This window comes from Phyllobates terribilis, unplaced genomic scaffold (assembly GCF_046119375.1).
Source record: "Phyllobates terribilis strain yellow unplaced genomic scaffold, ASM4611937v1 Scaffold_8__6_contigs__length_399053987, whole genome shotgun sequence".
Lineage (NCBI taxonomy): Eukaryota > Metazoa > Chordata > Amphibia > Anura > Dendrobatidae > Phyllobates > Phyllobates terribilis.
The window spans coordinates 197,939,892-197,953,034 of record NW_027362768.1 but is presented as its reverse complement, the minus strand read 5'-3'; the positions used below and the strand labels follow the sequence as shown (position 1 = coordinate 197,953,034).

The 13,143-nt window shown below is 57.3% G+C and overlaps 1 long non-coding RNA gene and 3 other non-coding genes across 4 annotated transcripts in view; all 4 read left to right on the top strand.

Annotated features, from left to right (window-relative positions):
• Nucleotides 1-5,017, top strand: part of LOC141157129 (uncharacterized) — a 101,419-nt gene extending 96,402 nt beyond the window's left edge. The window contains exons 10-11 of the long non-coding RNA XR_012247747.1: nucleotides 4,339-4,468; nucleotides 4,683-5,017. This is a non-coding gene — a long non-coding RNA (uncharacterized lncRNA). The remainder of the gene's footprint in view (nucleotides 1-4,338; nucleotides 4,469-4,682) is intronic.
• On the top strand, nucleotides 442-556 carry LOC141160484 (U5 spliceosomal RNA). The gene has a single exon (XR_012250241.1). It is a non-coding gene; the product is annotated as a U5 spliceosomal RNA (small nuclear RNA).
• A 1,473-nt stretch (nucleotides 5,018-6,490) lies between the features above and the next one.
• On the top strand, nucleotides 6,491-6,605 carry LOC141160477 (U5 spliceosomal RNA). Its single transcript, XR_012250234.1, has one exon. It is a non-coding gene; the product is annotated as a U5 spliceosomal RNA (small nuclear RNA).
• A 5,839-nt stretch (nucleotides 6,606-12,444) lies between these two features.
• LOC141160483 (U5 spliceosomal RNA) lies at nucleotides 12,445-12,559 on the top strand. The gene has a single exon (XR_012250240.1). It is a non-coding gene; the product is annotated as a U5 spliceosomal RNA (small nuclear RNA).
• Nucleotides 12,560-13,143: the final 584 nt, after the last annotated feature.

Sequence of the window (13,143 nt, the reverse complement as noted above, 5' to 3'; positions counted from 1 at the left end):
TCCTGCTGCTCCTCTCTTTCGTCACATGCTCGTCCTCAGCGCGGGAGCGCCCATCCGCGTGCACGCTGCTTTCCCGCCTTCTGTACATGGCGCGTAACCGCGGAGACACGTGATCACATGACGTCACACCTACCAGGCGCCCCTACACTCCAGCATTTACCTAGTCCAGGCAGGAAACAGTCACGGCTCTGATTTCCGCCTAGCGCTTTCACTCCGCCCCCAGACACTTATTTGCATGTACCCATGATGCCTCACTTCGTCCGCGCTGCCCTCTTCTTTTTATGTCTATTTTTCGGTTCCGCTAATCGGTGCTCGTTGCTTCTGAGGCGGGAGCCCGTCACGAGTCACATGGGTGGTCGGTACAATAAGTATATGGCGGGTCTCCATGATGTAGCCAGGATCGCTGCGCGGTCGGTCCCGGGGTGGCGGCCATTGTTTTCTATACTCTGGTTTCTCTTCAGATCGAATAAATCTTTCGCCTTTTACTAAAGATTTCCGTGGAGAGGAACAATTATGAGTTTCGTATAATTTTTTGATGCCCGGCGCTCGCTGGGCTTCCTGCATAGGTGAAAAGCAGAGACAAGTATGTGCCTGGAGGGGGCGCTGTGCATGAGTAATAGGTCAGTGCTGATCTCTCCACTAGAGGGCGCTGTGTGCATGAGGGTCACAGGTCAGTGCTGATCTCTCCACTAGAGGGCGCTGTGTGCATGAGGGTCACAGGTCAGTGCTGATCTCTCCACTAGAGGGCGCTGTGTGCATGAGGGTCACAGGTCAGTGCTCATCTCTCCACTAGAGGGCGCTGTGTGCATGAGGGGCACAGGTCAGTGCTGATCTCCCCACTAGAGGGCGCTGTGTGCATGAGGGTCACAGGTCAGTGCTCATCTCTCCACTAGAGGGCGCTGTGTGCATGAGGGTCACAGGTCAGTGCTGATCTGTACACTAGAGGGCGCTGTGTGCATGAGGGGCACAGGTCAGTGCTGATCTCTCCACTAGAGGGCGCTGTGTGCATGAGGGTCACAGGTCAGTGCTGATCTCTCCACTAGAGGCCGCTGTGTGCATGAGGGTCACAGGTCAGTGCTGATCTCTCCACTAGAGGGTGCTGTGTGCATGAGGGTCACAGGTCAGTGCTGAACTCTCCACTAGAGGGCGCTGTGCGCATGAGGGTCACAGGTCAGTGCTGATCTCTCCACTAGAGGGCGCTGTGTGCATGAGGGGCACAGGTCAGTGCTGATCTCTCCACTAGAGGGCGCTGTGTGCATGAGGATCACAGGTCAGTGCTGATCTCTCCAGTAGAGGGCGCTGTGTGCATGAGGGTCACAGGTCAGTGCTGATCTCTCCACTAGAGGGCGCTGTGTGCATGAGGGTCACAGGTCAGTGCTGATCTACCCACTAGAGGGCGCTGTGCGCATGAGGGTCACAGGTCAGTGCTGATCTCTCCACTACAGCGTGCTGTGTGCATGAGGGTCACAGGTCAGTGCTGATCTCTCCACTAGAGGGCGCTGTGTGCATGAGGGTCACAGGTCAGTGCTGATCTCCCCACTAGAGGGCGCTGTTCGCATGAGGGTCACAGGTCAGTGCTGATCTCTCCACTAGAGGGTGCTGTGTGCATGAGGGTCACAGGTCAGTGCTGATCTCTCCACTAGAGGGCGCTGTGTGCATGAGGGTCACAGGTCAGTTCTGATCTCTCCATTGGAGGGCGCTGTGTGCATGAGGGTCACAGGTCAGTGCTGATCTCTCCATTAGAGGGCGCTGTGTGCATGAGGGTCACAGGTCAGTGCTGATCTCTCCACTAGAGGGCGCTGTGTGCATGAGGGTCACAGGTCAGTGCTGATCTCTCCACTAGAGGGCGCTGTGTGCATGAGGATCACAGGTCAGTGCTGATCTCTCCAGTAGAGGGCGCTGTGTGCATGAGGGTCACAGGTCAGTGCTGATCTCTCCACTAGAGGGCGCTGTGTGCATGAGGGTCACAGGTCAGTGCTGATCTCCCCACTAGAGGGCGCTGTGCGCATGAGGGTCACAGGTCAGTGCTGATCTCTCCACTAGAGGGTGCTGTGTGCATGAGGGTCACAGGTCAGTGCTGATCTCTCCACTAGAGGGCGCTGTGTGCATGAGGGTCACAGGTCAGTGCTGATCTCCCCACTAGAGGGCGCTGTTCGCATGAGGGTCACAGGTCAGTGCTGATCTCTCCACTAGAGGGTGCTGTGTGCATGAGGGTCACAGGTCAGTGCTGATCTCTCCACTAGAGGGCGCTGTGTGCATGAGGGTCACAGGTCAGTTCTGATCTCTCCATTGGAGGGCGCTGTGTGCATGAGGGTCACAGGTCAGTGCTGATCTCTCCATTAGAGGGCGCTGTGTGCATGAGGGTCACAGGTCAGTGCTGATCTCTCCACTAGAGGGCGCTGTGTGCATGAGGGTCACAGGTCAGTGCTGATCTCTCCACTAGAGGGCGCTGTGTGCATGAGGATCACAGGTCAGTGCTGATCTCTCCAGTAGAGGGCGCTGTGTGCATGAGGGTCACAGGTCAGTGCTGATCTCTCCACTAGAGGGCGCTGTGTGCATGAGGGTCACAAGTCAGTGCTGATCTCCCCACTAGAGGGCGCTGTGCGCATGAGGGTCACAGGTCAGTGCTGATCTCTCCACTAGAGGGTGCTGTGTGCATGAGGGTCACAGGTCAGTGCTGATCTCTCCACTAGAGGGCGCTGTGTGCATGAGGGTCACAGGTCAGTGCTGATCTCCCCACTAGAGGGCGCTGTTCGCATGAGGGTCACAGGTCAGTGCTGATCTCTCCACTAGAGGGTGCTGTGTGCATGAGGGTCACAGGTCAGTGCTGATCTCTCCATTAGAGGGCGCTGTGTGCATGAGGGTCACAGGTCAGTGCTGATCTCTCCATTAGAGGGCGCTGTGTGCATGAGGGTCACAGGTCAGTGCTGATCTCTCCACTAGAGGGCGCTGTGTGCATGAGGGTCACAGGTCAGTGCTGATCTCTCCACTAGAGGGCGCTGTGTGCATGAGGGTCACAGATCAGTGCTGATCTCTCCACTAGAGGGCGCTGTGTGCATGAGGGTCACAGGTCTGTGCTGATCTCTCCACTAGAGGGCGCTATGTGCAGGAGGGTCACAGGTCAGTGCTGATCTCTCCACTAGAGGGCGCTGTGTGCATGAGGGTCACAGGTCAGTGCTGATCTCTCCACTAGAGGGCGCTGTGTGCATGAGGGTCACAGGTTAGTGCTGATCTCTCCACTAGAGGGCGCTGTGTGCATGAGGGTCACAGGTTAGTGCTGATCTCTCCACTAGAGGGCGCTGTGTGCATGAGAGTCACAGGTCAGTGCTGATCTCTCCACTAGAGGGCGCTGTGTGCATGAGGGTCACAGGTCAGTGCTGATCTCTCCACTAGAGGACGCTGTGTGCATGAGGGTCACACGTCAGTGCTGATCTCTCCACCAGAGGACGCTGTGTGCATGAGGGTCACACGTCACTGCTGATCTCTCCACTAGAGGGCGCTGTGTGCATGAGGGTCACACGTCAGTGCTCATCTCTCCACTAGAGGGCGCTCTGTGCATGAGGGTCACACGTCAGTGCTGATCTCTCCACTAGAGGATGCTGTGTGCATGAGGGTCACAGGTCAGTGCTGATCTCTCCACTAGAGGGCACTGTGCACACGAGGCTAGTCAGTGCTGATCTCTGCACTAGAGGGCGCTATACACTCGAGGCTGTGGTCAGTGATGATCTCTCCACTAGAGGGCACTGTACACACGAGGCTGGTCAGTGCTGATCTCTCCACTAGAGGGCGCTGTACACACGAGGCTGGTCAGTGCTGATCTCTCCACTAGAGGGCGCTGTGCGCATGAGGGTCACAGGTCAGTGCTGAACTCTCCACTAGAGGGCGCTGTGTGCATGAAGGTCACAGATCAGTGCTGATCTCTCCACTAGAGGGCGCTATGTGCATGAGAGTCACAGGTCAGTGCTGAACTCTCCACTAGAGGGCGCTGTGTGCGTGAGGGTCACAGGTCAGTGCTGATCTCTCCACTAGAGGGCGCTGTGTGCATGAGGGTCACAGGTCAGTGCTGATCTCTCCACTAGAGGGCGCTGTGCGCATGAGGGTCACAGGTCAGTGCTGATCTCTCCACTAGAGGGCGCTGTGCACACAAGGCAGTGGTCAGTGCTTTTCTCTCCACTAGATGGCGCTGTACACATGAGGCTGTGGTCAGTACTGATCTCTCCACTAGAGGGCGCTGTGCACACGAGGCTGGTCAGTGCTGATCTCTCCATTAGAAGGTGCTGGTGTACGACGTACCCTTCATGTTGGTGCTGTGACGTCAGCCGCTACTTCTCCCCCTAGGATGTTGGCGCGGGAGTCCTCCAAGCTGTGTGACCAGATGATCCGGCTGAGGGTTGTACATCACCTGCTGTACGTCATGGGAAACATGGATCACACGGAGAGTCAGAGACAGGCCAGCCTCGCCGTGCAGGTGAGATCCGCAGGTTATCCCACACCTGACACCCGCACTACTTCCAGATGTGAGTGGAGTGTAGACTGCGGTGCGCTCTTGTTTCACCTCATTCCGGCACTCACACTCCACAGCCCATCAGAATTGTGCTCTCATTGGGTGTCGTGCTGCGATCTCATTGGCTGCTGTCAGTGACCGATCGGATCTGATCTGCTGATTCTTCCTCACTTTTCAGTACTTTGCATCTGTGTCCCCAGTTGTTGAGGAACAAGTGAGGCTCGCCATTGGGGAGAAGCTCTTCCAGATGCTGATGGTAAGATGCGGGTTCTGTCATGTCACCGGAGCCGGCGCAACCCCCCATCCTGTCCGCTCCCCATCACCCGTCTGTCACTGTTATGTCCTTCATTGTCATTTATAGTTTGTGCATAACCTCCTCACGTTACATCGTGTCTTATCCTTCAGAGCTGCAGTCACTATTCTGCCGTTACATCGTGTCTTATCCTTCAGAGCTGCAGTCATTATTCTGCCGTTACATCGTGTCTTATCCTCCAGAGCTGCAGTCACTATTCTGCCGTTACATCGTGTCTTATCCTTCAGAGCTGCAGTCATTATTCTGCCGTTACATCGTGTCTTATCCTTCAGAGCTGCAGTCACTATTCTGCCGTTACATCGTGTCTTATCCTCCAGAGCTGCAGTCACTATTCTGCCGTTACATCGTGTCTTATCCTCCAGAGCTGCAGTCACTATTCTGCCGTTACATTGTGTCTTATCCTTCAGAGCTGCAGTCACTATTCTGCTGTGACAGCGGCTGCCGAGACTGACAGACGGGACTCCCCCCGACCAGTGACAGCGGCTGCCGGGACTGACAGACGGGACTCCCCCCGACCAGTGACAGCGGCTGCCGGGACTGACAGACGGGACTCCCCCCGACCAGTGACAGCGGCTGCCGGGACTGACAGACGGGACTCTCCCGGACCAGTGACAGCGGCTGCCGGGACTGACAGACGGGACTCCCCCCCCGACCAGTGACAGCGGCTGCCGGGACTGACAGACGGGACTCCCCCCCGACCAGTGACAGCGGCTGCCGGGACTGACAGACGGGACTCCCCCCGACCAGTGACAGCAGCTGCCGGGACTGACAGCCGGGACTCCCCCCGACCAGTGACAGCGGCTGCCGGGACTGACAGACGGGACTCCCCCCGACCAGTGACAGCAGCTGCCGGGACTGACAGACGGGACTCCCCCCGACCAGTGACAGCGGCTGCCGGGACTGACAGACGGGACTCCCCCCGACCAGTGACAGCGGCTGCCGGGACTGACAGACGGGACTCCCCCCGACCAGTGACAGCCGGGACTTCCCCCATAGAACATCACATAATCCAGAACAGACAGGACCGGACCCCACATATGCGGACCACCCAGACCTCTAAGAACATCATTCAGGACCCCATAACAGAGGTCATGCCCTCTACACAAGAAACTCCCTCCAGAGCCCCAAAGCCAGATTATACATGACCAGGACCCCCAATCCAGCAGAATAATCCCCTCCCAGCCCCCGAGTCACCCGCTGGACTCTACACCGCCCCATTACTCCCTGCTCTCTCCTGCTGCTCCTCTCTTTCGTCACATGCTCGTCCTCAGCGCGGGAGCGCCCATCCGCGTGCACGCTGCTTTCCCGCCTTCTGTACATGGCGCGTAACCGCGGAGACACGTGATCACATGACGTCACACCTACCAGGCGCCCCTACACTCCAGCATTTACCTAGTCCAGGCAGGAAACAGTCACGGCTCTGATTTCCGCCTAGCGCTTTCACTCCGCCCCCAGACACTTATTTGCATGTACCCATGATGCCTCACTTCGTCCGCGCTGCCCTCTTCTTTTTATGTCTATTTTTCGGTTCCGCTAATCGGTGCTCGTTGCTTCTGAGGCGGGAGCCCGTCACGAGTCACATGGGTGGTCGGTACAATAAGTATATGGCGGGTCTCCATGATGTAGCCAGGATCGCTGCGCGGTCGGTCCCGGGGTGGCGGCCATTGTTTTCTATACTCTGGTTTCTCTTCAGATCGAATAAATCTTTCGCCTTTTACTAAAGATTTCCGTGGAGAGGAACAATTATGAGTTTCGTATAATTTTTTGATGCCCGGCGTTCGCTGGGCTTCCTGCATAGGTGAAAAGCAGAGACAAGTATGTGCCTTGAGGGGGCGCTGTGCATGAGTAACAGGTCAGTGCTGATCTCTCCACTAGAGGGCGCTGTGTGCATGAGGGTCACAGGTCAGTGCTGATCTCTCCACTAGAGGGCGCTGTGTGCATGAGGGTCACAGGTCAGTGCTGATCTCTCCACTAGAGGGCGCTGTGTGCATGAGGGTCACAGGTCAGTGCTCATCTCTCCACTAGAGGGCGCTGTGTGCATGAGGGGCACAGGTCAGTGCTGATCTCCCCACTAGAGGGCGCTGTGTGCATGAGGGTCACAGGTCAGTGCTCATCTCTCCACTAGAGGGCGCTGTGTGCATGAGGGGCACAGGTCAGTGCTGATCTCCCCACTAGAGGGCGCTGTGTGCATGAGGGTCACAGGTCAGTGCTCATCTCTCCACTAGAGGGCGCTGTGTGCATGAGGGTCACAGGTCAGTGCTGATCTGTACACTAGAGGGCGCTGTGTGCATGAGGGGCACAGGTCAGTGCTGATCTCTCCACTAGAGGGCGCTGTGTGCATGAGGGTCACAGGTCAGTGCTGATCTCTCCACTAGAGGCCGCTGTGTGCATGAGGGTCACAGGTCAGTGCTGATCTCTCCACTAGAGGGTGCTGTGTGCATGAGGGTCACAGGTCAGTGCTGAACTCTCCACTAGAGGGCGCTGTGCGCATGAGGGTCACAGGTCAGTGCTGATCTCTCCACTAGAGGGCGCTGTGTGCATGAGGGGCACAGGTCAGTGCTGATCTCTCCACTAGAGGGCGCTGTGTGCATGAGGATCACAGGTCAGTGCTGATCTCTCCAGTAGAGGGCGCTGTGTGCATGAGGGTCACAGGTCAGTGCTGATCTCTCCACTAGAGGGCGCTGTGTGCATGAGGGTCACAGGTCAGTGCTGATCTACCCACTAGAGGGCGCTGTGCGCATGAGGGTCACAGGTCAGTGCTGATCTCTCCACTACAGCGTGCTGTGTGCATGAGGGTCACAGGTCAGTGCTGATCTCTCCACTAGAGGGCGCTGTGTGCATGAGGGTCACAGGTCAGTGCTGATCTCCCCACTAGAGGGCGCTGTTCGCATGAGGGTCACAGGTCAGTGCTGATCTCTCCACTAGAGGGTGCTGTGTGCATGAGGGTCACAGGTCAGTGCTGATCTCTCCACTAGAGGGCGCTGTGTGCATGAGGGTCACAGGTCAGTTCTGATCTCTCCATTGGAGGGCGCTGTGTGCATGAGGGTCACAGGTCAGTGCTGATCTCTCCATTAGAGGGCGCTGTGTGCATGAGGGTCACAGGTCAGTGCTGATCTCTCCACTAGAGGGCGCTGTGTGCATGAGGGTCACAGGTCAGTGCTGATCTCTCCACTAGAGGGCGCTGTGTGCATGAGGATCACAGGTCAGTGCTGATCTCTCCAGTAGAGGGCGCTGTGTGCATGAGGGTCACAGGTCAGTGCTGATCTCTCCACTAGAGGGCGCTGTGTGCATGAGGGTCACAGGTCAGTGCTGATCTCCCCACTAGAGGGCGCTGTGCGCATGAGGGTCACAGGTCAGTGCTGATCTCTCCACTAGAGGGTGCTGTGTGCATGAGGGTCACAGGTCAGTGCTGATCTCTCCACTAGAGGGCGCTGTGTGCATGAGGGTCACAGGTCAGTGCTGATCTCCCCACTAGAGGGCGCTGTTCGCATGAGGGTCACAGGTCAGTGCTGATCTCTCCACTAGAGGGTGCTGTGTGCATGAGGGTCACAGGTCAGTGCTGATCTCTCCACTAGAGGGCGCTGTGTGCATGAGGGTCACAGGTCAGTTCTGATCTCTCCATTGGAGGGCGCTGTGTGCATGAGGGTCACAGGTCAGTGCTGATCTCTCCATTAGAGGGCGCTGTGTGCATGAGGGTCACAGGTCAGTGCTGATCTCTCCACTAGAGGGCGCTGTGTGCATGAGGGTCACAGGTCAGTGCTGATCTCTCCACTAGAGGGCGCTGTGTGCATGAGGATCACAGGTCAGTGCTGATCTCTCCAGTAGAGGGCGCTGTGTGCATGAGGGTCACAGGTCAGTGCTGATCTCTCCACTAGAGGGCGCTGTGTGCATGAGGGTCACAAGTCAGTGCTGATCTCCCCACTAGAGGGCGCTGTGCGCATGAGGGTCACAGGTCAGTGCTGATCTCTCCACTAGAGGGTGCTGTGTGCATGAGGGTCACAGGTCAGTGCTGATCTCTCCACTAGAGGGCGCTGTGTGCATGAGGGTCACAGGTCAGTGCTGATCTCCCCACTAGAGGGCGCTGTTCGCATGAGGGTCACAGGTCAGTGCTGATCTCTCCACTAGAGGGTGCTGTGTGCATGAGGGTCACAGGTCAGTGCTGATCTCTCCATTAGAGGGCGCTGTGTGCATGAGGGTCACAGGTCAGTGCTGATCTCTCCATTAGAGGGCGCTGTGTGCATGAGGGTCACAGGTCAGTGCTGATCTCTCCACTAGAGGGCGCTGTGTGCATGAGGGTCACAGGTCAGTGCTGATCTCTCCACTAGAGGGCGCTGTGTGCATGAGGGTCACAGATCAGTGCTGATCTCTCCACTAGAGGGCGCTGTGTGCATGAGGGTCACAGGTCTGTGCTGATCTCTCCACTAGAGGGCGCTATGTGCAGGAGGGTCACAGGTCAGTGCTGATCTCTCCACTAGAGGGCGCTGTGTGCATGAGGGTCACAGGTCAGTGCTGATCTCTCCACTAGAGGGCGCTGTGTGCATGAGGGTCACAGGTTAGTGCTGATCTCTCCACTAGAGGGCGCTGTGTGCATGAGGGTCACAGGTTAGTGCTGATCTCTCCACTAGAGGGCGCTGTGTGCATGAGAGTCACAGGTCAGTGCTGATCTCTCCACTAGAGGGCGCTGTGTGCATGAGGGTCACAGGTCAGTGCTGATCTCTCCACTAGAGGACGCTGTGTGCATGAGGGTCACACGTCAGTGCTGATCTCTCCACCAGAGGACGCTGTGTGCATGAGGGTCACACGTCACTGCTGATCTCTCCACTAGAGGGCGCTGTGTGCATGAGGGTCACACGTCAGTGCTCATCTCTCCACTAGAGGGCGCTCTGTGCATGAGGGTCACACGTCAGTGCTGATCTCTCCACTAGAGGATGCTGTGTGCATGAGGGTCACAGGTCAGTGCTGATCTCTCCACTAGAGGGCGCTGTGTGCATGAGAGTCACAGGTCAGTGCTGATCTCTCCACTAGAGGGCGCTGTGCACACGAGGCTGGTCAGTGCTGATCTCTCCACTAGAGGGCACTGTGCACACGAGGCTGGTCAGTGCTGATCTCTCCACTAGAGGGCACTGTGCACACGAGGCTAGTCAGTGCTGATCTCTGCACTAGAGGGCGCTATACACTCGAGGCTGTGGTCAGTGATGATCTCTCCACTAGAGGGCACTGTACACACGAGGCTGGTCAGTGCTGATCTCTCCACTAGAGGGCGCTGTACACACGAGGCTGGTCAGTGCTGATCTCTCTACTAGAGGACGCTGTACACATGAAGCTGTGGTGAGTGCTGATCTCTCCACTAGAGGGCGCTGTGCACACAAGGCAGTGGTCAGTGCTGATCTCTCCACTAGATGGCGCTGTACACATGAGGCTGTGGTCAGTACTGATCTCTCCACTAGAGGGCGCTGTGCACACGAGGCTGGTCAGTGCTGATCTCTCCATTAGAAGGTGCTGGTGTACGACGTACCCTTCATGTTGGTGCTGTGACGTCAGCCGCTACTTCTCCCCCTAGGATGTTGGCGCGGGAGTCCTCCAAGCTGTGTGACCAGATGATCCGGCTGAGGGTTGTACATCACCTGCTGTACGTCATGGGAAACATGGATCACACGGAGAGTCAGAGACAGGCCAGCCTCGCCGTGCAGGTGAGATCCGCAGGTTATCCCACACCTGACACCCGCACTACTTCCAGATGTGAGTGGAGTGTAGACTGCGGTGCGCTCTTGTTTCACCTCATTCCGGCGCTCACACTCCACAGCCCATCAGAATTGTGCTCTCATTGGGTGTCGTGCTGCGATCTCATTGGCTGCTGTCAGTGACCGATCGGATCTGATCTGCTGATTCTTCCTCACTTTTCAGTACTTTGCATCTGTGTCCCCAGTTGTTGAGGAACAAGTGAGGCTCGCCATTGGGGAGAAGCTCTTCCAGATGCTGATGGTAAGATGCGGGTTCTGTCATGTCACCGGAGCCGGCGCAACCCCCCATCCTGTCCGCTCCCCATCACCCGTCTGTCACTGTTATGTCCTTCATTGTCATTTATAGTTTGTGCATAACCTCCTCACGTTACATCGTGTCTTATCCTTCAGAGCTGCAGTCACTATTCTGCCGTTACATCGTGTCTTATCCTCCAGAGCTGCAGTCACTATTCTGCCGTTACATCGTGTCTTATCCTTCAGAGCTGCAGTCATTATTCTGCCGTTACATCGTGTCTTATCCTTCAGAGCTGCAGTCACTATTCTGCCGTTACATCGTGTCTTATCCTCCAGAGCTGCAGTCACTATTCTGCCGTTACATTGTGTCTTATCCTTCAGAGCTGCAGTCACTATTCTGCTGTGACAGCGGCTGCCGAGACTGACAGACGGGACTCCCCCCCCGACCAGTGACAGGGGCTGCCGGGACTGACAGACGGGACTCCCCCCGACCAGTGACAGCGGCTGCCGGGACTGACAGACGGGACTCCCCCCGACCAGTGACAGCGGCTGCCGGGACTGACAGACGGGACTCCCCCCGACCAGTGACAGCGGCTGCCGGGACTGACAGACGGGACTCCCCCCCGACCAGTGACAGCGGCTGCCGGGACTGACAGACGGGACTCCCCCCGACCAGTGACAGCGGCTGCCGGGACTGACAGACGGGACTCCCCCCCGACCAGTGACAGCGGCTGCCGGGACTGACAGACGGGACTCCCCCCGACCAGTGACAGCGGCTGCCGGGACTGACAGACGGGACTCCCCCCCCCGACCAGTGACAGCGGCTGCCGGGACTGACAGACGGGACTCCCCCCCGACCAGTGACAGCAGCTGCCGGGACTGACAGACGGGACTCCCCCCGACCAGTGACAGCGGCTGCCGGGACTGACAGACGGGACTCCCCCCGACCAGTGACAGCCGGGACTTCCCCCATAGAACATCACATAATCCAGAACAGACAGGACCGGACCCCACATATGCGGACCACCCAGACCTCTAAGAACATCATTCAGGACCCCATAACAGAGGTCATGCCCTCTACACAAGAAACTCCCTCCACAGCCCCAAAGCCAGATTATACATGACCAGGACCCCCAAACCAGCAGAATAATCCCCTCCCAGCCCCCGAGTCACCCGCTGGACTCTACACCGCCCCATTACTCCCTGCTCTCTCCTGCTGCTCCTCTCTTTCGTCACATGCTCGTCCTCAGCGCGGGAGCGCCCATCCGCGTGCACGCTGCTTTCCCGCCTTCTGTACATGGCGCGTAACCGCGGAAACACGTGATCACATGACGTCACACCTACCAGGCGCCCCTACACTCCAGCATTTACCTAGTCCAGGCAGGAAACAGTCACGGCTCTGATTTCCGCCTAGCGCTTTCACTCCGCCCCCAGACACTTATTTGCATGTACCCATGATGCCTCACTTCGTCCGCGCTGCCCTCTTCTTTTTATGTCTATTTTTCGGTTCCGCTAATCGGTGCTCGTTGCTTCTTTGGCGGGAGCCCGTCACGAGTCACATGGGTGGTCGGTACAATAAGTATATGGCGGGTCTCCATGATGTAGCCAAGGTCGCTGCGCGGTCGGTCCCGGGGTGGCGGCCATTGTTTTCTATACTCTGGTTTCTCTTCAGATCGAATAAATCTTTCGCCTTTTACTAAAGATTTCCGTGGAGAGGAACAATTATGAGTTTCGTATAATTTTTTGATGCCCGGCGCTCGCTGGGCTTCCTGCACTGGTGAAAAGCAGAGACGAGTATGTGTCTGGAGGGGGCGCTGTGCATGAGAGTAACAGGTCAGTGCTGATCTCTCCACTAGAGGGCGCTGTGTGCATGAGGGTCACAGGTCAGTGCTCATCTCTCCACTAGAGGGCGCTGTGTGCATGAGGGGCACAGGTCAGTGCTGATCTCCCCACTAGAGGGCGCTGTGTGCATGAGGGTCACAGGTCAGTGCTCATCTCTCCACTAGAGGGCGCTGTGTGCATGAGGGTCACAGGTCAGTGCTGATCTGTACACTAGAGGGCGCTGTGTGCATGAGGGGCACAGGTCAGTGCTGATCTCTCCACTAGAGGGCGCTGTGTGCATGAGGGTCACAGGTCAGTGCTCATCTCTCCACTAGAGGGCGCTGTGTGCATGAGGGGCACAGGTCAGTGCTGATCTCCCCACTAGAGGGCGCTGTGTGCATGAGGGTCACAGGTCAGTGCTCATCTCTCCACTAGAGGGCGCTGTGTGCATGAGGGTCACAGGTCAGTGCTGATCTGTACACTAGAGGGCGCTGTGTGCATGAGGGGCACAGGTCAGTGCTGATCTCTCC